The sequence below is a fragment of the Dermacentor andersoni genome, chromosome 2 (assembly GCF_023375885.2).
Source record: "Dermacentor andersoni chromosome 2, qqDerAnde1_hic_scaffold, whole genome shotgun sequence".
NCBI lineage: Eukaryota > Metazoa > Arthropoda > Arachnida > Ixodida > Ixodidae > Dermacentor > Dermacentor andersoni.
In genome coordinates this window covers 152,507,098-152,528,858 of record NC_092815.1, presented here as the reverse complement: position 1 = coordinate 152,528,858, position 21,761 = coordinate 152,507,098, and positions in this window count along the sequence as shown.

Here is a 21,761-nt window from a genome sequence, read left to right as displayed (position 1 = left end):
GCCGATGGTGTCATATACTTCTTTTTTATTTTTTCGTGACGGGCAAATGGACTTCGATTTGTGGAAACAAGAGTACTCGCACTGCAACCATATAACGTGCGAGAGCAGGGATATATGTTTTCTTCTCATATTTTGCGGTCTTTTATTTAGAGACTGGAGTACAGAACCGTATAAAATTTGACAACATGGAAACAAACTTCATTGGACGGCTCCCAGTACGCGCTACAACATTTGCAATACAAATTACGGCCTAACAGCAATATTTAAAATCTGCAACAGGGAACCTAATTAGCTATCGAATAGTACTTCAGAAAAAGAATACTACTCAGCGGATACGACCTCGAACTCTTGAGCAGGAGAAAATGGTTTCGATTATGCGGCCCCGGCGACCGAAATTTCGATGGGTACAAAATGCACGAGCGCTGGGTGTCTCCATCGGGTGCGCGTTATTGAGGTACCCCAGGGGCCGAAATTCGCCAATGCCCTCCAATACCGACCTTCAATACACACTGCAGTTTCCGAAAATTAAAACCCACAATTTAGGTGAATGCAGATTATGTATGTATGTATGTATGTATGTATGTATGTATGTATGTATGTATGTATGTATGTATGTATGTATGTATGTATGTATGTATGTATGTATGTGTGTGTGTGTGTGTGTGTATGTATGTATGTATGTATGTATGTATGTATGTATGTATGTATGTATGTATGTATGTATGTATGTATGTATGTATGTATGTATGTATGTATGTATGTATGTATGTATGTACGCGCGTGCGTACGTACAGTGGGCGGTAGATTAAAAATGGACCACGGCTAAGGCGGCCGGTGCGGCTGCAGGGCCACACCACGGCGCTGCTATCGCGCTTTGCGCACTCACGACGAGAGTACCCCGAGTGACGTCAAACTTCTCCGCACCCTCGCTAGGGTGGCCTACTGACGTCTCGCCCGTCCTCCGCCGTGAGTGGTTGGCCTATTCGGCAAAAGAGCAGCACGCAGCACCCGCGATCACGAGAACCCGGAGAGTTTCGCAAAAAAAAAAAAAAGCTTCCCTTTTAAAGGCTACGATGGGAAACCAGAGCTGCCGATCGAGGACACGCACCTTGTGAAGAAAAAGTGCCCTATAGAAGTGTCTTGCGCAGAAAACTAGGGGCCACCAGCCCCTGCAAGCGTCTGTACCACCGGTATGTGTGGCGGTATACGGTTTCAAAAGGGTCGACTCACTGTAGGAGTTCTTTCGTGCAAAATAACTCGTAAAGGGCGGGAATCGCACGCAGCAAATTGTTTTCTACGGTGAGAAAACGAGACCCGACAACGGCGATTCAGTGTTTCGGCGAAATGCATTTCACGAGTGAAGGAGCCATATGAACGCCTTCGGAATTCAAGTAAGCTATCAATTGTTCCTTTTCTACACATTCCTGACGCAAATGAAGACAATTCATTCGTAAGCAGAGTGACGATTTCTTTGGAGCGACTGGCGGTGTCCACGGCGCCGGGGATTAAAGGCGCGCCAACGTTAGTGGCACGGCATGCGGTGCTTGCTGGCAAACGGAGAGACCTTGCTGTCACAGAGAGGATCTCCCTGCGGAACAGCGTTCAGCGGCAGAGGAGCGGTCGCGGCTACGCTCTGGCGTTGCCGGTAGCCTCACCGCCATTGTTCGCTCGCCACCGATATCGTCTCTATATAAGCCTTTTCGGGTTCACTTCGAATCTGTAGCTTACGGCGCCTCAGAACGAACCGCCTACGCTCCCAAGCCGCAATGTTTTGTTAGCGCCGTTGCCGCTTGACCATTTGCTCGCAACAATTTCCCACAAAAGTGAAAACATGCTGATGTTTGTGGCACCGCCGGCTGCGATGCGAGCGCGGCAATAGCTGCTTCGCCGTGAGCTGTGGTAGCCGTGCACTGCAGCTGAACTTGACTTGTATCGGAATTCTTGTTTGTGCTAAGCGCTTGACCGCAGACATTGCTTTTAATGAAACGATCATTACATATTAGGCATCACTCTACTATCACGGACACGGTTTTGCCTGGAAATGAATCTGCATAGTCAATAAAACCAATGTTTGTGTTGGCCGTGGTGGCGACACGCCGATGCAATGCCGCTGTGCTGTTTGTGAAGTAAACCGTCTACACTTTATGTTCGCTGGCAGATTGTATGGTTAGCAGTTTCATTTGCTGCCTTTACGTTTCGTCACCAGGGTCTGTCAAAGCGCCCACCGCTCTAAACCCAATGGGCCTTTACATCGGCTGGCACTAATATTAGGCTCCTTTCGCTCTCAGAAAAAAAAAACGGAAAAAAAAAGAATTCACGGCTTCATGTATTCCTGTACAGTAGAAATATTTTCTCGGTCGTTTCCGTTATCAGGTTCAACATAATGAAATTCACACGGATATATTTTTTACCGCGAAGCCGTAGAAATAACCGTCGAAATGACATGCGATTGCGCTGGCTTGAATCCAAAGTCTCGCTCAGGCTCGTAGTTTTTACGAAAAATCATAAGGCTGTAGTACGGCTTTTCTAGTTGTGGCAGTAAAACACTTGGAAATATCGACGACCTTCAAGGTGCTTTTTTTTCTTTCACAGCTTTCGTACGTCTTCCACCATACAAACGCTGCCAATTCCCTTCTGTTTGTATCCGACTAAACTCTGCGCGCGATGTGCGCAAGGGGGCGCTGTGTGTCAATTCAATACCTTCAGCACTGGTTTCCCGTAACGTATATGTCAAAATGTTTGTGCGTAAGTCCCAATTTTGAAATATCATAACAGCGCCCAGCATCTATGATACGCTGCGCATTGTAGGGTTAAACTGTACTGTCTTTTTTCTTTCTTTTTTTTTCGTACCCCGCCACTCATATGTATAATGCCATAAAGATTGAGCCCTGTGCTCAAAGTAACATCCATATATACGCGCTGTCGCGCCCTTTCAGAGAAGCTGAAAATCGCTTCGCTTCATCTCGTGTTCGGGTGGTTGTTTCTTGAAAAGGTAGCTCGGCAGATCTCTGCCAGGTGTTCCGTGCAGTGGACGCGTTACCCTTAAACGTGTGTGTTTGTATACATATATGAACACGTGTGCACAGACAGGCCCGGCAGCGAGGGATGCGTGTTTCTTAAGGTGAGCAGTGACAAGTGCCAACCTTTTCCAGGTCATATGTGTCCATTTAGAACAAATTTGCGCCTACCGTGTTTGGTCTAGCGGCCCCATCGATGTCATCTAGTAAGTGAGATTGAATAGTTGTTCTTTCTTTTGAGTTAGTACGATTGTGTAAACAATGCAGCGATTCATCATGCCAGATTGTGAACTGCCTGCTCTTGCGATTATTAGTTAGCCGCATTATATTTCGCTCCAGTCAAGTAACTTGGCGATTGCTGTGTTTCTTTAAAATTTGTATTGCAGACAGTAAAAAAAAATTAAATTAAATTACGGGGTTTTACGTGCCAAAACAACTTTCTGATTATGAGGCACGCCGTAGTGAGGAACTCCGGAAATTTCGACCACCTCGGGTTCTTTAACGTGCACCTAAATCTAAGTACACGGGTGTTTTCGCATTTCGCCCCCATCGAAATGCGGCCGCCGTGGCCGGGATTCGATCCCGCGACCTCGTGCTCAGCAGCCTAACACCATAGCCACTGAGAAACCACGGCGGGTGTATTGCAGACAGTCTTTTTCACAATTATGCTCCTATTATATTTTTTTCTGTTTTTCATCTTCGAAGTGTACAATTTTTCGTCCTTCCTGACCTACTGCGGCTAATTGTTTGGAAGTGTTGGGTTAGTTGATTTATCTTGAACGTTTTCCCTTCATTTACCTCCCGACCTCGTGCAAGCTTGATTATTATTATTATTATTATTATTATTATTATTATTATTATTATTATTAGTAGTAGTAGTAGTAGTAGTAGTAGTAGTAGTAGTAGTAGTAAAGCATTTGATGTAGTTTGCCATGAGCTTACAATTACAAAGCTCACGCAAATGAACGTATCTTCTTACATCAGTGGCATGATATCAACTTACCTAAACAATAGATCGTGCTGCATTGGAATTAACGGACAGAGTTCTATTAGTTATTGGGTCACTAGCTGAGTTCCTCAAGGATCTGTTCTTGGTCCTATTCTCTTCCTACTGTTCATAAATGGTATTTCGTCAGCGCTTCAACACTACACGTTCCTTCTATTTGCTGATGAATCAAAGCTGTTTAATACATTCAACAGTGTTCATAACAGCATTATAATTATAATTAGAATTATAACGTACACTTCTAAAAGCGCTTCCGAAACTATGATATCAAGTTATACACGGAAAACACACTATGCGTAATTTTCGTGCACCCTTCAGATCGGATGCTCCACAGCTGAGGGTCGATGAAATGAAAGGTCTTGGTGTGTAGTCGAGAAAATGCTAAGATTCTCTTCACACGCTGAATATGCGAAACAGCGCGTGCCGTTCGCGCCCTTGGAATCGTTTGTCGTATATCGCATGACTTCCACTGCCCTGAATTTGTATTATGCTGCGTGCCTTCCACTACCGCAGTAGTTTGGGGCCGGACGTGCAAATCTAATTCTGATCTCATAGAACGCGTTAAAAATAAATTTATGTCTATTTTGAAGCACCGCTTCTGCCGTTCGGGCGACCATAGTCGAGCCCTCTCAGGTATACCTCAACTCAAACCTCCGGAATACAGACGTATTGAATCAGACCTCTTGTTCCTCCATAAGGTGGTCTACACTATTATACATTGCCCGAAGCTCCTTAATCATGCGCAATTTGCCATGCCGCGAAAGTGTACCAAGCAGCGTTCCGCACTTTCTGCCCGACCGTGCTGCATAGAAGACTGTCCTATGGCTCGACTTAAAAATAATATGTAATAAGTATTCTACCGGTACTGAGATATTTCAGAGCTCGTTTCCTGTGTTTCCTGCGTTTCCTATGCATGTAGATAATCATGGTGTATGATTAACTCCCTTTTACGCCTGTCTCCACGTTCTTCGGTTTCCCTATTTGTTTCGTTATCTCAGGTTGTTTGGTCAATCACATTTGTCTGCTCTGTACATATTGTACCACGTGTTACATTTTAGGTGGTGCACCAGTACGAAAGCTCCGTAGCTGTTGCTGGACACTATAATAAACATCACAATAAACGATTTATTATAATAATAATTATTATTTTTATTATCATTATTATCGTTATCATTATCATTACTATTATTATTATTATTATTATTATTATTATTATTATTATTATTATTATTATTGTTGTTGTTGTTGTTGTCGTCGTCGTCGTCGTTGTTGTTGTTGTTGTTGTTAGAACGGCACTTTGCGAAAACAGCTCATCACGCGCTCTGCCCCATTGACCACACTTCTTTTGCCGGCAGCACGCAGCTGTTATATGACCGGCCGCGTAGCCGTGAGAGTGTTGTGCGGCGACCTATCGCATATGACGTACGCTTTAGGACTCCGCGCCGGGTTCGCTATATGTATGCGGTTAGATGCGGTCGAAAAGGCCTGCTCTGCTCCAGCTTTTGATAGCGCGAGAGTCGGCAAGACTGTACTAGACCACACAGGATGTCCTAGCATACCGTATTTTCCATAGTATACTCCGCGCACTATAAAAGCTTGAAAGCTGAAATTTCGCAAGGTGCGGACTACACATGATTTTATTGCTTAAGGAGGCGCGCTTGAAGACGGCGAAGCCAGACTAGGGCTGTGAATTTCTCCCCCTACTAAATCACATGGCTAAATCGTCTCTGCAGTGGCCGTGTCAAATAAGACGCGGTTACTTTCATCATGCCACCATTGCTTCACAGGCGACACGCCACGAAGGACTGAACTCGGCCTTCGTGCGTTGTCGTATCCACGTCAGAAATTGGGAGTACAAATTACTGACGCAGCTTTCGAGTGCGACCTTTCTGCTGCTCCTGATATCGGTAGGGCGCACTCTATAGGTGGACGATATTTAACAACTAATGCTAAAGCAAGCGGCTTTTCTAAACATAAGTGTAGGTCGTGCAATGCCTGAAAAATATCCTCCTGTTCTCGCGTCATACAGATGACAGATTAGTATGCACCCAAGCCGCCTCGCAAAAATGACTTTTTTTTTTCTTCTTTTGTGCGTGCAGACTCAGATACACGGCTGTACGACGAATAAAATATTCATTTCCTTCCTCCGCCGATATCGTGACAATGCCGCTGGTTTGAAAATTTCCAGACGAGCAATTAACTATAAGCCACGAACGCATGACATGAGATCGGGAGCCCCGCACCTGTGGAAATAAATCGACTTCACCCGCATCGCACGCTGCGAAACGTTGACGTTCTTCTACGCATCTTCTGTTATAGAAATGACCGCACTATGCCCGAACCATAGAGAAAGAACAAGAGCGGACATTCCCATTGAGCCCAGCGGCCGAATTGACTGTAGCGCAACCACGTGACTGGCGTTAAAACGAGAACCGCTCTTCTAGTTTCGGTTTTAAGCGCCCGCGTAGTAAACGCTATAGCTGGTACGCGCTGCACCGGCTGCGCTGACCGGCACGACATTTGTTTTTGTTTCTATGCTGCTCAACCGCGTGCTGTCTTGGCGAGGAAACCCGTTCTGCATTTCATAGAATAAATATTATTGCGAGACATCTTTACAAGCCTCCATCTAATCTGTCCTCTGCGCAACGTGCAATTTCATAATATAGACTCAAGACGCCTTGCGAAATGAGGAAATGTTCATTTTTCTCTGTATAAATGCTCATTCCGGGCTTTTGGTGCATTAATCCAATGTTGTGGCACCATGTAAGCAGCAGTAGTTCTTGTAAGAAACTCCATCGGACGGCATCAGATGAAATAATGTAAATGACAAGCATGTGTAATTTCAGTATCTAGACCATATAGGAAATCTGCGGGTAGAGGCGAAACGTGCGAGCTTAGTGCACTCTGCAAGCATGTGTGCTGGAGTGCCTTTTGATCGTCTGCAAAACGGGCGTGAAGTGTCATGCTCTGTCGGGAACATCTTGTGCAAGAGCACGGGATGCGCTAGCAACCCCGCTTGCTTGCGTCGCACGATCGTTTGCTGCATTCGGCTGAGTTGCGGATGCGGACGGGGAAGCCTACATCTGCCGCTTCTGTACATTGGCGTGATTTATTTGTAACTTGTCACGGGGTCCGGTAGCTCTGGCTCGTCCTCGGCCCGGAGAAATAAGTCGCAAAGTTGAGGTTCTTTTAGGTGTAGGACCTTTTAGTTTTAGAGGGAAAGAATAAAAAAGGATAATACATTGTCTGTTAACTTCATTTCACTTTTTTTCCCTTGCTCGTGTCAGCTAACGGCTGTTGTGAATACTAGCGGGACATACTTCCTGTTGGCAGTTCTTGCCGAGTGTCCGCTCCTGTTGAATTGCTTCCTCTATAGCTGTTTTGAGTGAAAACGTAGATAGAGTCCATTTGTCAAAGCACGCGCATGCGGACTGCTTTATAAGAAAGAAAAAATGGCGGAGGAAAACGTTAAGGGAGAGAGGGCAGTTCCTGAAACAAACAAGAAGAAAAAAAAAAACGAGCTGGGGGGGTGGGGCGGGGCTTGCCCAAAGCCCGTGGGAAGTTTTCCTGCTGTCTGCGCAGACAAGCCTCGCCTCCGTTGCAGGAACAGCAGCAACAGCGGATGCGGGAAACATTATGCAGTATCTGCTCTTGGATGAAAAAGAGAGAGAAGTCGTAAGGGAAAGGCAGGGAGCTTAACCAGGCGGAGCCCGGTAGGCTACCCTGCAGCGGGAAAGGGGGAAAAGGAATTGAAAGCGGGGAAGGAAGGCAGAAGTTCACAGTTTGCACTCTTGAACGCACAGTAGGTCTTGGCTGAAAAAGTGAGCGAAGAGCTTGCAAGCGGGGCCGGCAAGAAATTTCTGTTGTTTCAGCTGTGGACTAGACATAGGATTCTGTCTGCCGAGCAGGTACAGTTGAGCGAGTGCGCCTTGAGTTTGATGTTGTTTTTAGAGTTGCGCTTACTTAAAATGACCTTGTCGCTAGTGAAGTCAAAAGCAATACTTTGAATCAACAGTACTCTACACTTGCTCAACGTGCTGGGTGTTGATGCTGCGTTCCCCGAGGGCATCGTTGGCGCTAAGGGAGTCTTTATGATATTACCTACTCCGTTGTAGATTGTTCGGCGTAGAGTATAGCGCGAAGGTTTCTTGCTACGTTTTTTTTTTTTCAATTGGGCTGAACTGCATTGAGCGTAGACTGAATCCAAGTCAGGGCACCCCCGCTCGGTCCCGTTTCTCTGTTTCATGTACCACTGTGTGCAGCTCTGGGCGTGCATGCGTGAATTCTTGTATTTGTCGTAGCTCTCGCGCGGACGAGCACCATGAGAACTTGCGAGCTTCAGGAAGACGTAACCGTGGGATTCGTTCGTCATTTCTAACGAGAGCAACTCTAAATATATATGTATGTATATATATATATATATATATATATATATATATATATATATATATATATATATATATATATATATATATATATTGCGTCTCTGCTTCCAGCTCTCGCGATATTGTGGCTTACGCTTCATTGTCGTGCCATATTTTTGGCACTCAAAGAAACGAAGTTCACGAATCCAGTTGTGTACCTACGAACATGCCTGATAAGTATAAATGAGGTATGCACAGAAATCCACACATGCTTTGAAAGTTTTGTACAATCTTGCAATGTTTTAATAATATTGCGCGAGCGTTGAACACATTTTGTGTCGCCGGCTTTGTAGCGATGAAGGCCGGCGGGATCGGCGACAGTGTGAGTACAAGGCGACTCCCAATTCGGATGTATACCTCCGCGCTGTTCGCTTGAGGAGCGCCTTTCACCGCTCGAAGGCCGCTGACAAGCCGTGCGGTCGACGCTCACGCGATGTTATTACAAAATTGAAAGTGTGTACCTGAAGGGTGCTTGTAATTTTGTTCGTCTTATCAGAAATCCCTACTTGAATGCATCGATAGGAAGTAAAGCAGGTCACTCACTGCAGCTTACGAGTTCCGCGAAACAATGCTTATCAAGCAAGAGGTCAGTGCATTATCTACAGTATCACTTGTTTTGTTTGTGTTTTTAGCCAGGAAGCTTGGCACATTCCATAAGCTTTGTACAAGGCTTGCTATGCCGGAGCTGAAATTTCACCATACTGCAGCTTATTCCGCGAACTGAAAAACTGAGGCCTGAAGTTTTTTTCTTTCTGTCTGCTTTACCTTCTTTACCTTCTTCTTTGGGATCAAGCCAGGCCCCCATGGCACAAAATCAGCGGTAAAACAACTCGGTAACCAAAGTGCACTAAACGTTGAGCATCATAGAAGCAGACTGTGACGTTTCTGCATGATATATTTCTGCCTCGAGCAGAAATATATTAAATTAGAATATTTGAAAATAAAATGGAAAATTAAAGACAACTGTCGCGTAGTGAGAGTGCCCTGGGCAAAAGAATTAATGCTGGTAGCTTATACTCTGTGCTCATTTTGTTTCCCTCAGCTCAAGAATACTGCAGCTGTCCAGCGCGGACTTCACTAACCTTCAAAATATAGGCTCAAATGCCTTTTTTTATTCAACAGTGCGTGCAAACTCTATTGTAGAATAAACCAATTAATTTCCACTCTGACACTTATTCAGCATCGTAGTTTATGCCAACATTTTTGCTGGAACCAACGTCGCTCCTCTGTCTTCGCGAAAAAAGGTGCTTGTTTATGGTTTCATTAGAGTAAGTATGTAGCACATACATACCATGGTTGCCATCCACTTTCTTCTTGTGTATACAGTAGGGTCCTAAAAACGTAACATTACTGCCGTGATTCAAACAGAAATAGGCCACGGTGTTTTGGTTCTAGTTGGTGCCGCTAGGTTGGTAGAAACATTGCATGCCGTTCTAAATGTATGCGCGAACTTAGTTTGCCAATCAGACGTGCTAATATTTACTGGTGCGCTGTATCTCAACACCTGAGAATCAGACAGGTTAATTATTTCTTTTATCGATATTCCTCGTTCACTTGTGTAGACTGCTTGTAGTCTTCTTTTTTGTGCTATGGTGACTTGTAATAAACTTAAGAGGAAGCTTTAGCTCGGGCCCAACTCCGACGCGGCCTATTCAAATACACGTGAATTAAGCGCAAGAACTTTTTTTCTGAGATAACCCCTGGACCGATTTTAATGAAATTCGCTGCATTTGAGAGAGAAGGCTAAATTGTAGTGACTGTTGGGAGCGGAATTTTGAGTAAGGGCGTAAATTTTGTTTCAGGAATTTTCAAAAATTCCAAAGTATGATAAATATGTAAGTAGGAAGTTTACAAATTAATAGCTCTGCATCAAAAACAAATATCGAGGTTCTATAAAGGGCATCCGTTAGATAATTGAAAGCCGACAAATTCGATATGTCATTTTCTATCTTACGGGAATTTATTACTTTGTGCACAAGGGTTCTGCAAAAGCTCTATTCCCATATTACTAATGTTTTTTAGATTCATATGTAACATGTCAACTTTGCCCGCTTTACATGTACTATTATATGCGATTCACTGAATTGTGGTATCATTTTTCATAGCGGAGTTACAGAGTTGTAAACTTGGTAGTTTCGTTTTCTGAAAAATGTTTAGTTTGTGCCAATTTTTAATAAAAAATCTACGACCTAACTAAAAAATTTGAAACCAACAGTCCCTAGATTTAATATTTGCATTTAAATCCAACAAGCCTCACCAAATTTGGTGTAGTGGTTGCCTAGAAAAATGAATTCTCCTTTTACATGTATTTAGATAGGAAACCCCAAGCTAAAACTTCCTCATAAAGAGCCTCTCACCAGATATGATCATTTTGAGCTGATAAGCTCCGAGCCATACAATGCGCGCCAACGATCGCGTTTGCAAAGAACTACATCGCTACGCGCCGCGGAAAGGTCTGAAATTTCAATCCGAACGCCATTTTCTTTTCTCCTCGCGGCTGCTGCGCTCCAAGCCGGACGGTGACGTACTCGCGTCCCTGCGCCTACGTACTTGGGTCCGCAGTATGACGTCACTCACGGTGACACGCGACTTCGAGAGAGAGAGAGAGAGAGAGAGAGAGAACATTTATTTGGACCACCAAGGTCGTTGCTCTTGAGGTCGAGCGGATAGTGTCCTCATTCCAGGACTGCACTGGCCATGGCTGCTCGACGTACTTGCTGGACGAGAGCTTCTTGTCCCGCCAGGGTATCGCCGGTCAGCTGTACCTCCCACCGCTCAAGTGACGTGTTGGCATCTTTAAGTGTTGAGGTTTGCCTCCGCACCCCCACGATATGTGAAACAGTGTAGGCCGTGTGTTGCCACGAATTATTCATAGCACTGTCCGTTATTTGTGTGATATGTTGCTTGAATTGACGAATTGAAGTTTAGAAAAAATAATGAAACACACAAACGGAATGCCTGCGTGTTTTTTTTTTGTTTTACTTCGCACCCAAGCAAGAGAGATGTAATTCCGCTTCGTCTCCTCCTTGAACCCTCGGTCGTACAATCACGTGCGAATGTACCGAAACTATGCCATTTTCTACCGTGTTGCAGCACGTGATCATGCTTTGCGATCCGCTTGTTTTGCCTCAGTAATAGTGTAGCACTGAATTATACCGCTAGTCATGTGTCCTTGTGCACAGCACGCAAAATCGTGCGCTGCGCGAACGAGACAATAGCTCGCGCGCGACGCCGTCAGCGGAAATGCGTAGCGCCGGAAAAAAAAGAAAGCGAGGAGAAAAAAAAATGAAGGTGGGGCCTGTGACGTATGCGTCACGCGATCCTCGAGGTCCGCTTGCGTGGTAAATCCCGCTAGATGCTTGATTGTCCCATCACTATATTCGTTTTCCTGCATGAAAAGTCCTAAGATTCTGATTTGGTTTACCTTTGGGACTGGTTTCCCCTCTACTTTAATGTCAAATCCCCAGCTACGCTTGCACCGCAGCTACTTTGGTTTGTAGACGAATAATTCCGATTTTTGCGGAGAGCACGAGAGACCCCTACTGGCAGCATAGTCCACGACAGTGTCCGCCGCCGCCTGCAGGCGCTCCTCGATGCTCGCATCGCTCCCCTGGTTGGTCCAGAGGGTGGTGTCATCCGCATACATACTGAAATTTAGCCGCTGTATGCTTCTCAGAGCTTCGGGGAGGCCCCTCATCGCCACGTTGAAGAGGAACGGGGAGAGAACCGAGCCCTGTGGCGTTCCCGTACTTCCTAATTTCAGTGTTGGAGATTCAATGTCTTGGAACTTCATGCAGGCAGTTCTGTCTGACAAAAAGTCCTTGACATACTCGAATGTTCACGCGCCTACCCCGATTTCTTGGGTTAGGCGCTTGGGTAGGCGATCAAAAGCCTTTGTCAAGTTCAGGCCGAGGATTACCTTGGCATATCTAGAACGTGAGTCAATTATGACATGTTTTATTCGGAGCATCATGTCCTGGGTGCACAAGCCCGGTCCGAAGCCGATGATCTCGTGCGGCACAGGTCGTTCTGCTCCATAAAACGCGTCAGTCTGGTCTGGATTACGCGCTCCATCGATTTCCCCATGCATGAGGTTAGGTTAATGGGTCTTAGATTTTCTAGTTTTGGGGGTGTGCCCGGCTTTGGGATTAGGATCACGTTCGCCATCTTCCACTGGCGTGGCAGGTGGCCTTTAGTCCAAATTTCTTGCATGTACTCCGTCAGAGCGCTGATGGAGGCATCGTCCAGATTTCTCAGAATTTTATTAGTTATCCCGTCAGGGCCCGGGGCTGATTTGGTTTCTAGTCCGAATATTACTGCCCTGACCTCCGCCTCCGTGATGGGTGCGTCGAGCTCCTCATTGGGAGCTCCGTCGTACTCCGTGAGGGGGGTGCTATGAGTATCGCCAATGTACATGGTGATTAGATTGTCCATAAATTCCGCGTCTGTACCCTCATACGCGTGCCTGGCTTTTGATAATCTAATTCCCGATGGGGTTTTCGAATTGGTCGTATCTAATAGGTGTCTCAGCAGACCCCACGTTTTGGAAAGGCTCATGCCCCTCTCCATCTCGTCGCATCTGATGCACCAATTCTGTTCGCATAATTTGATCGCGTAATTTTCAATTTCTTTGTTATGTCTAGCAATCCGCCTTCTAAGATTACGGTTCCATTTTTGCTTCTTTAGTCTGCGCTCCATACCACGTTTTGCCTCCCACATATGAAGCAGTTTGCTATCGACTATTGCCGGGGCATCGTCCCCTTCAAGCGTCTTGGTTGCCTCTTCAACGTGACGCGCGATGACCGCCATCCATTTCTCTATGTTTGTGATTTTTCCTATGGCAGCTTTCTCTCGCTTCTCCCTAAATAATCTCCATTCGGTGATCCTCGGTTGACGCGCACGACGCGTCTTCACCCTTCTTTTAAGGATCGAGGCCAAAATGAAATGATCACTTCCGAAATGGTGCTCTCAGTTTTTCCAGGCCTGAAGGAAAGAAGCTTGCTTAAACTAAGGGCCAAACAACAAAATCTTCCTTACCTCAGTAAGGAAGCCTTCATTGCGGTGAGGCCACCTTATGTCACTCTGAAAGCTTCCTTACTGAGGGGCCTTCGATGAAGCTTTCCTTGGTGCTTCCTCAGCGTAAGGTAGCTCCGAAGCTACCTTCAGGCGTCCTTACGCCGCTCCTGGCCCTGAACGAGCACTTCACCTCAACGCATAGCCACGTGACGTTTCCTTACGCATGCGCGCTGTCGTTCACCTGCGGAGAAGCGCGAGCCAGGCATGTTCGTTTCAGTCACGCGTGTGGCATGAAAGCGTTGCTAGGCGCTGCTAGGCATTGCACGACGCCGGCGTGCCAGCGTTGCTGGAGCGCATCAAGTTTTGCACTGAAATGTGGTACTTTTTTACGTTTAGTGAACAAAACTAGAAAAATACACCCACGCATCTCTATATTAGCTCTTCAACTTAAAAATTGTGTTACGATACAACATTTTTTTATGGAATAATGGTGTTCGCGTAAAGCTTTTAAGAGATAATCTCGAACCCAGGCATGCGCCAGCCGCTCCTTACGTGAGGACGGGAGAAGGGAGATTTCAGAGTACGCTTGCTTCCTCCATCGGTCCTTCGCTGTAAGGAGGCGTCACGTAAGGTTAGGAATCGCTCGAAGGAAAGGAACGTTTCATTGTTTGGGCCTAAGCCAAGCATACGTAATAAGCCGCGTGTGCCTTTCCTAAACATCAGGTCAGAGGAGAGGAGAAAACTCGACTCACTCATTCGACGGTGCATAAAGAGGGCCTTAGGCTTACCAATTAGCACCTCCGCAGAGATGCTCCTCTCTATGGGAGTGCACAATACCTGGAATGAAATAACGGAGGCTGTCAGAATTTCGCAGCTCGAAAGGTTAAGCCGAACGACCACGGGCAGAGCTATCCTCGATATGGTAGACCTGTAAACAGATAGGGGACTACGAGGCAAGGCAAACAGCCCGCTGGACTGCCGAGAAAATCTAATCATTCCCCCCCTCCCTCGTAACATGCATCCCATACTCAACACGGAGAGGAGGAAAAAGAGAGCACAAGCACTAATAAAACGTTTTGATTCGATGGACAGCAAGTCGGTTGCGTACGTGGACGCGGCAAGTGGCAAGTCGGGTGCGGCGGTCGCCTCGGTGGTCGACGGCCGAGGTGCCCCCGTACCGGCCGCCACCATTAGAAGCCACGACTCGGAAACGGCTGAAGAAGTTGCGATAGCGCTCGCTTGCGTTGGAACGGAAGCAAATTTTATAATTAGCGATAGCAAAACGGCCATCTGGAATCTTGGAATAGGTAGGATCTCGCCGGAAGCGGCAAGGATTCTGGCCTGTAGACGGCTGAACAGAAAAATTAGCCTAATTTGGATCCCCGCACACACGTCCGTTCCTGGCAACGAGGCGGCCCACGAGTTAGCCCGAGCTCTCTACTTCCGGGTGGCTGTGAAACCGCCCGACTGCCGGAACATGGACGAGCGTCTGCAAAATTATACGGAGATTGTCGAAAATTATCGGCTACGCAGGAGACTAGTGCCACCACCGGATAAATGTCTAAACAATAGAGGCGCAGTCGCATGCTGCAAGCTGGGAACTTCGTAAATCAGGTCTGGGCATACCATGTTATGCATGATAGAGAAAACGATAAGTGCAAACACTGTGAGGCGAGAGGGACCCTCGATCACATAATCTGGGAATGCGCTAGCTCTCCAGGGGCGAAAGCAACCATAAATTGTAGAGAGGCCTGGGAAGCCCTGCTGCGGAGCGAGGACCCTACTCCACAGCAACACCCCATCCGCCTGGCGGAAGAAGCCGCGAAGAGTCAAGACCTCTTTGCTTGCTTCTAATCGCGGAGGTCCCGGCCCCCGTCGTCAAGGCATGTGTGCCGGGGACGGGGAGTAAGGGCGTCCTAATCAGGCGGTACAATAAAGTTGCTATCATCATCATCATCATCATCATCAGCAGCAGCAGCAGCAGCAGCAGCAGCAGCAGCAGCAGCAGCAGCAGCAGCATCAACGTCATCATCCTCGAGGTCCGGTATGGCCGAATGCAGGGAAGGAATTTCGCTTGCGGAGGCTAGACGGGGCGAGTGGAGAGAGCGTCTTGCTTGGCAGTGGAGCCCGCCGGCTGAAATCATGGGTTCGTGGCACTGACATATTTCTATCTCGGCTATTATTGAGCAAATTAGATTTGTTTTTTTGCAGCAGAATGCTCCCTAGAGGACATGTAACAACTTGCAGCGTATGACCTATGGGGCATCGTGAGGGGCCCTTTAGAGTAAGGGTTAATATACTTTTATAAGGGCATCAGCTCTTGCTTTGGTTTTATTGCCAGTGTTGCGACTTAGGGTGGCGTTAGAGCAAGGAATCCACCAGGCCCATCGACGAATACGTTAGGTAGTAGGAATGAAGAAAAAAGGGTTTATTGGCTTTGTTACACGGCTCCAGTTACGGAAGCCCACCCCATGCAGGATCAAGTTCGACGTCCGAGTTCCACATCAGCACCATATGTCCCTCCTGCACGAAAAGTCTCCGCTTTTCATACCGTCGTCTTCCCTAGGCGAGTCGACTATGGAATCTGAAGACTGTCTACAGCAGCAAATCACAATCGTCGAATCCGTTGCGATACCACACCCAGCCTATCACCACGCTCCGCAGTAGCCCCACCTCCGCAGCCGGATGGTATGGAATATGCGACAGGATAGCAACCGGCGAATCCAAGGTCGCCGTCATTGTTCGGCAGCATTTGATGTTGTCCGCCCCCCCCCCTCCCCCCTCATCATCAGTTCAGGCTGTCAGGTAGTGGTGGGGGTTTTGGCCTTTTGTGGACTCGTCAACAGTCGGTGCCCACGCTTGTGTTGACGTCTGGATAAGCGCTGATGGATGGGTGGGGGTCTGCCTCGTGGGAAACGTCGAATTAACGCCTTTGTGGTGTTGGCACGTAACACCAGTCATCTTTTTGAGGGTTTTAATTTTCTTTGTTCAGATGAAATGTGTAGCTATTAAACTTTAAGGTAACTCGAAAAGCAGAAAGAATCTACAGCAAAGGTGATAGGAACACCTTCCGAGTAAGCGGGGTACTCTAATTACGATTAATAATGCATGTAAGAGGATTATTTATGTTGAAAAGCACCGCTTGAGAATTTACAAGAAAACTGCTAAAATTGAGGCAAATATGACGGCCTGTTGGTCCACAACTCCAAACGTCTGTATTGTTCAGGGTAAAAGGCAGTAGATGTGACGACATATCTTTGTGGAAAGAAATTAGATACGTCTGCATTTCTTTTTTCGAGAAATTGCCGTGTATACGACGGCACGTTATTGTAGGTGTCGTATTCTAGAGGTGCCCAGTGAAATTACGGGCACCTCTGGAATTTACTGGAAATGTAGTTGGAAGCCGATGCTGCCGGCCAAGGTTCAGTGAACACGGCGGCGTACTTTTAGAGTGTAGCAGACGTCAATTACACACGCCCCTAGGTGACGACACCGGACGATGTGCACGGCACATGTACATGTGTCCCCTTGCTCCCCCCTCCCCCCCAAGAAAGACAAAAAAAGTTACAAGAAAATAGAGAAGCTCGCGCTCATGACTCGCTGCAGGAAAACCGGCTGGTAACACCGAAACTTCCTTGAGGCAACCGTAGCGATAGTTTCGCACCCGCTCTTGCCCCCTGCATATTGTGATTACCTTCTCGGCTGCCACTTCTAAGGATAACATAGTTTTCTCACTTTCGGCGGCACATAAAGGCAGACGCGATAACGTCCCGCGCCTCCCTACTAGGCGCGCCGAAATAACCACCACGTGATTGGGGAGTGTAAGGCACAGAGTTTCCTACAAAAATCAACAGAGGGAAATCTGGCACTGCGATCGGTGAGCTGCCATCGGAATGATGACTAGTACTTGGATTTGAGTAATATTTGTACTTGTAACTTCAAACCCTCCTGTGACTTCATTTATTGCGCTTTGTCTTTCTCAATTTGCAAGCAATCAGTTTTATCAACTCAGCCAGGCAATTCGTCTCTGCACGTGCCCATTCGCGCCGAATTGTTGCATATCAAACACGATATTTTCATTGTGTACAATAACCAATTTGCATAGCCGCAGAGCCAGGAGGACCAAGTTTAGGAACCATGTAACACACAACGATTCCATGCCGGCCAGATACCGCCATGTGTAATGGTTGCTCCCATATACCGGGTGTTCCAGCGAAATTTGGCCAGAGTTTAAAAATATGCGGATTCACTCTTAGACGACGCAACCAAATTCATGTTGCTGACTATTTGATCTAGTAACTCGCACTAGTTTTTGTTTTCTGCTTAATCGCATATTTAGTCAAGAATAATTAACCAACTTCTGAAGCAACGAACTTAGGCAAAAGTCCAATTAGAAGGTTGTAGAGCGCGTTGCAAAACGCCGGATCAGACAGTTTCGAACTTTCTATCTATTAGGTATTAGTGTTTTTTCCGCTTACTGCAGATGCCAGCGAAATACAAACAAATACCACGTGACATGCCCGCTTGCGCGTCGTGATTTCAGCGCTCTTAGACGTTCCTCGTACAAACGAACGTAGCATGTCGCAGGGTGTGCTGCCGCCTAAAAAGCGACAGGGCTGTGACGGAGGCGTTGGCCGTGCGATTTACGCCACCTATGTGCCTTATTTACGGGGGTTCATGATAGCGATAAGCAGGCGCAGCGGCCGCACACCCGGCTAAATGCTATGTTGGTGTGTAAGTGGAGCATTTGGCAGCGCTGCAATCACGGCGCGCAGGCGAACATGTCGCGTGGTATTCTCTTTCTTTTTTTTTTGCATTTCGTGGGCATCTGCAGTAGGCGGAAAAACACTAACGCCTAATAGTTAGAAAGTTAGAAAATGTTTAATCGGACGTTTTGCTAAGCGCTCTACAACTACTTTCTCATTGGAATTTTTCGCATAGCTTCGTTGCTTCCGAAGTTGGTTAATTAATCTTGAGCGAATATGCAATTAAGCAGAATACAAAAAAGAGAGCGTGGCTTACTCCATACAATAGTAAGTAACACGAATTTGGTCGCGTCGTCACAGAGTGCATCGACACGTTTTTAAACACCCAGTGTATGTGCTATAGCGCTCAAGCTCCTCGTAGTAACTTTTGCGGGAAACTGTGCGGACTAAGGGGGCCTGCTCTACTACCTCGTGAGATTTTGCAACCTCAGTGTGCTCAGACGCTACCGCGCGAATGGCATCAAGGCCGGTGTGCGCAACGTGCCTTGCGTATTTCGCGAGACGACGCAGCAAACGCGCATTGAACGAGTTAGTTGCTTCCTTTTACGCGCATACTTCATCCACGCCGTCTTCCCGCTCGAGTTTAACAGATGACCGTCTTTAGCAGCCTGTTAGAGGAATAGGCGAAGTAATAAATACCAGATGGGCGAAACTAAATAGCCCATAGGAGTGGCAGTCGATTATGCAGTCGCGCACGAATGGACCGGTATTCAGGAGTGGTTACTTGTCAATAATTCTGACGAAGTTGTAAGGACCCCTCGTCAACGGCCTTTCATCTGTCGTTTCCCCTCTGCACTAGTTTCGGTGTCACCTACAACCACAGCTGTTTGTGGCACGTGCTGCCAATTCCTGCAAGATGATATTTCCCACACCGTTTTCCGCGACTCTCGTTCAGTGGAAAACCACAATTTAAGAGCGCGTGCCGACTCTCTAGGCGAAACGTGTATTGGGAGCACTTGAAGCTGTTATTTGATTGCGCCCCATTTGGTCGAACTGCAGCAAGGGTAAGAATCATTCCCTTCGTGTAACTTAGGAATGAAAAAGCTTGTTTCATCGCCGCACATTGTTCTGGTGTCGCAAATGAAACGTAGCCAAATGAGCCGCAGACGAATAGAGAAAACCGGGCAGGCAGACAGGGGTTCAACCTAAAAGTGTCAGCGCGGCGAAGGCAAAGCCGAGCGGTAACGTAAACGCGTGTTTTCAGCTAAAAATGTATTATCCAAAACGACCTTATTTCTACGCGAATTTCACGAAAGATCACATCCAACTGCACCAGTCATAAAACGGAGCACTAGCCAAAGACGGCAGGCATCTTCGAGAAAGAAATCGTACCCCGATCTGAGTAATTGGTCACCAAATGTGTGCCCCCCCCCCCCCCCCCCCCCCACGATAGTTTTGCCCATTATAGTTGCTGTTTTCGTTTCTCAGTTTGTAGTCCACCCCACTCGTCGGTAGGTATCACAGAGTTGCGGAGTGGGACCTTCCATTCTATTCCAACTCCATTCTGGAGAGTGCAGATCTCCGCAATTCAACCACTTTAACTCCTCGGAATGGCCTGTGTTGGATCAGTTTAGGCATTCCCATCGCGCGGCGGAACTGATCCAATGCACTCATGCAATCAGAGCAAATTAAACTTTTTCTCAGTAATCCCTCCCTTGCTCCTCCACCCGTTGTATGCAATTAGCTAAAACGTATTTTTAAGCTTTAACAGCGTTACAAATATTATGCCGTACTATTTTTTTTCTTGCGTAGTTACTATAATCATTTTCCTTAAGGCAAGTCAAGCGTACAAGGACACGGACGGCGAAAAGACAAACAAGGCTCTTGTTAGTCTTCTTTTCGCCGTCGGTGTCTTTGTGCGCTTGACCTGCCTTAAGGAAAACGATGCCGTACCAACTAGCTCAGATCCAGACCCTTGTGCTATTATCGTACTATTGTAAAAGCGAAGCACACTGCAACAAGCAACAATTTTTTTTTTCCAACACACCACTCTGTCCGCCGGTTATCGCATTTCTTTTCGATACTCGACAGGGTGAGGAAGAACTTGGCACGCTTTCCAAATCCCCGTACACTGGCGCAGGGTGCAATCGTTACGGCGTCAATTTTGGCCTCCGGCCTTGTATGGTATACGCCAAGGATACTCTTGGTTAATCGAATCATTGTAGACAAGTAAGGTTGCTCTCTTTAAATGTGCTTCAACCTTGTAACAAATAAAGGAATCCGTGTCTTCAGAAGTGCAGAACAGAGTTGTTTATAATTAGAATGGCCGAGGTAGTCCCCTATATGTCTATAGATGGCATTTTGACAAAAAGTTAAGAAATTTAATAAATTGACCGAGTCTAGTTTCGTCTAATCGGAAAATTTACCGATTTGCGCTTCCTTTAGCTCTAGAGGACCCCGTGCCCCCTACATTGCAACTTTATTCCGGAATTTCAGGCTGCGATTCCGTTCCCATTCCATCCGCACTTCTGGTTAAGTCATTCTAATCCCATTCCGTTCGAAGGGTTTGAAAATGTGCAATGATTGCGGGATTATTCCTACTGCGCAATTGCCACTCCACAACTCTGACATGTCATGATGGAAAGACTTAACATCAACCATTTCTTCTTTCAGAAGGGCGGCTTGTGGCACATATTGCAACTATTCCTCCGAAAAAAATAATAATTAAGGCAAGTGTTTCTTCTTATGCTGAACAAGGTCCCTCCTTCCTTAAGAAAAGCGATTTTTATTGATGCTACAAAAAGTCCATCCTTTCTCATAAATGTTCCGGGACAGAGTTCTAAAGAAATGTCTTACTGAACATGCGGACTGATGGCTCTTGATTCTGTCAAAATCGTCCCCTCGTGTTTCTACGCACAGCGGCCAGTGTTTCCAGAAGTCATGGAAGTAAGCAGGGAAAGCTTCGTTCAGAATGCTCCTCAGTATGTTAATCACAGTATAGTCTCAAATGGTGCCATTTCTTCATGACGCTTCCCTCTCACCGATTATCTCACACGGACAAACAAAAAGAAATCGCCCGACAAGAGGTCGGATGACTATCGCGGGAGTGGTAGAACAGGGACATGGTGTTTTGCGAGATATTCTAGGGTTGATAAAGAAGGGCAGGGGCTCGCATTGTCACGCAACATCAATCACGGTTCCCGTCACGACAAATCAGGAAGGCACCGCCGAATACCTTGGCACAAACAATTTATCACGGTAAGGTAGAAGTCTGTGTTTATTGTTTCTGTTTCAGGCAATATATATGAAGCAACAAGCCGCTAGCATAAAAATATATATGCGAACAACATTGTTCACATTGTTATCTGCTTTTGATGGCCGTTGCTTCACTTCTTTAGATGTAGGTAAACTGTTATCTTGCCATACTTGCCTTGTCTTGCCTTTGTCGCTCCTTTTCAAGTTGACACTACAGGCACCAACTTTCACCTCCTAAAATGACACTTAAAGGAAATGTGGGATCACTTCGGGCGATTTCCAAAAGGGAAGGAGGGGCATGTGTTTAGATATGTGTCCTGCTTCTTTTTACCCATAC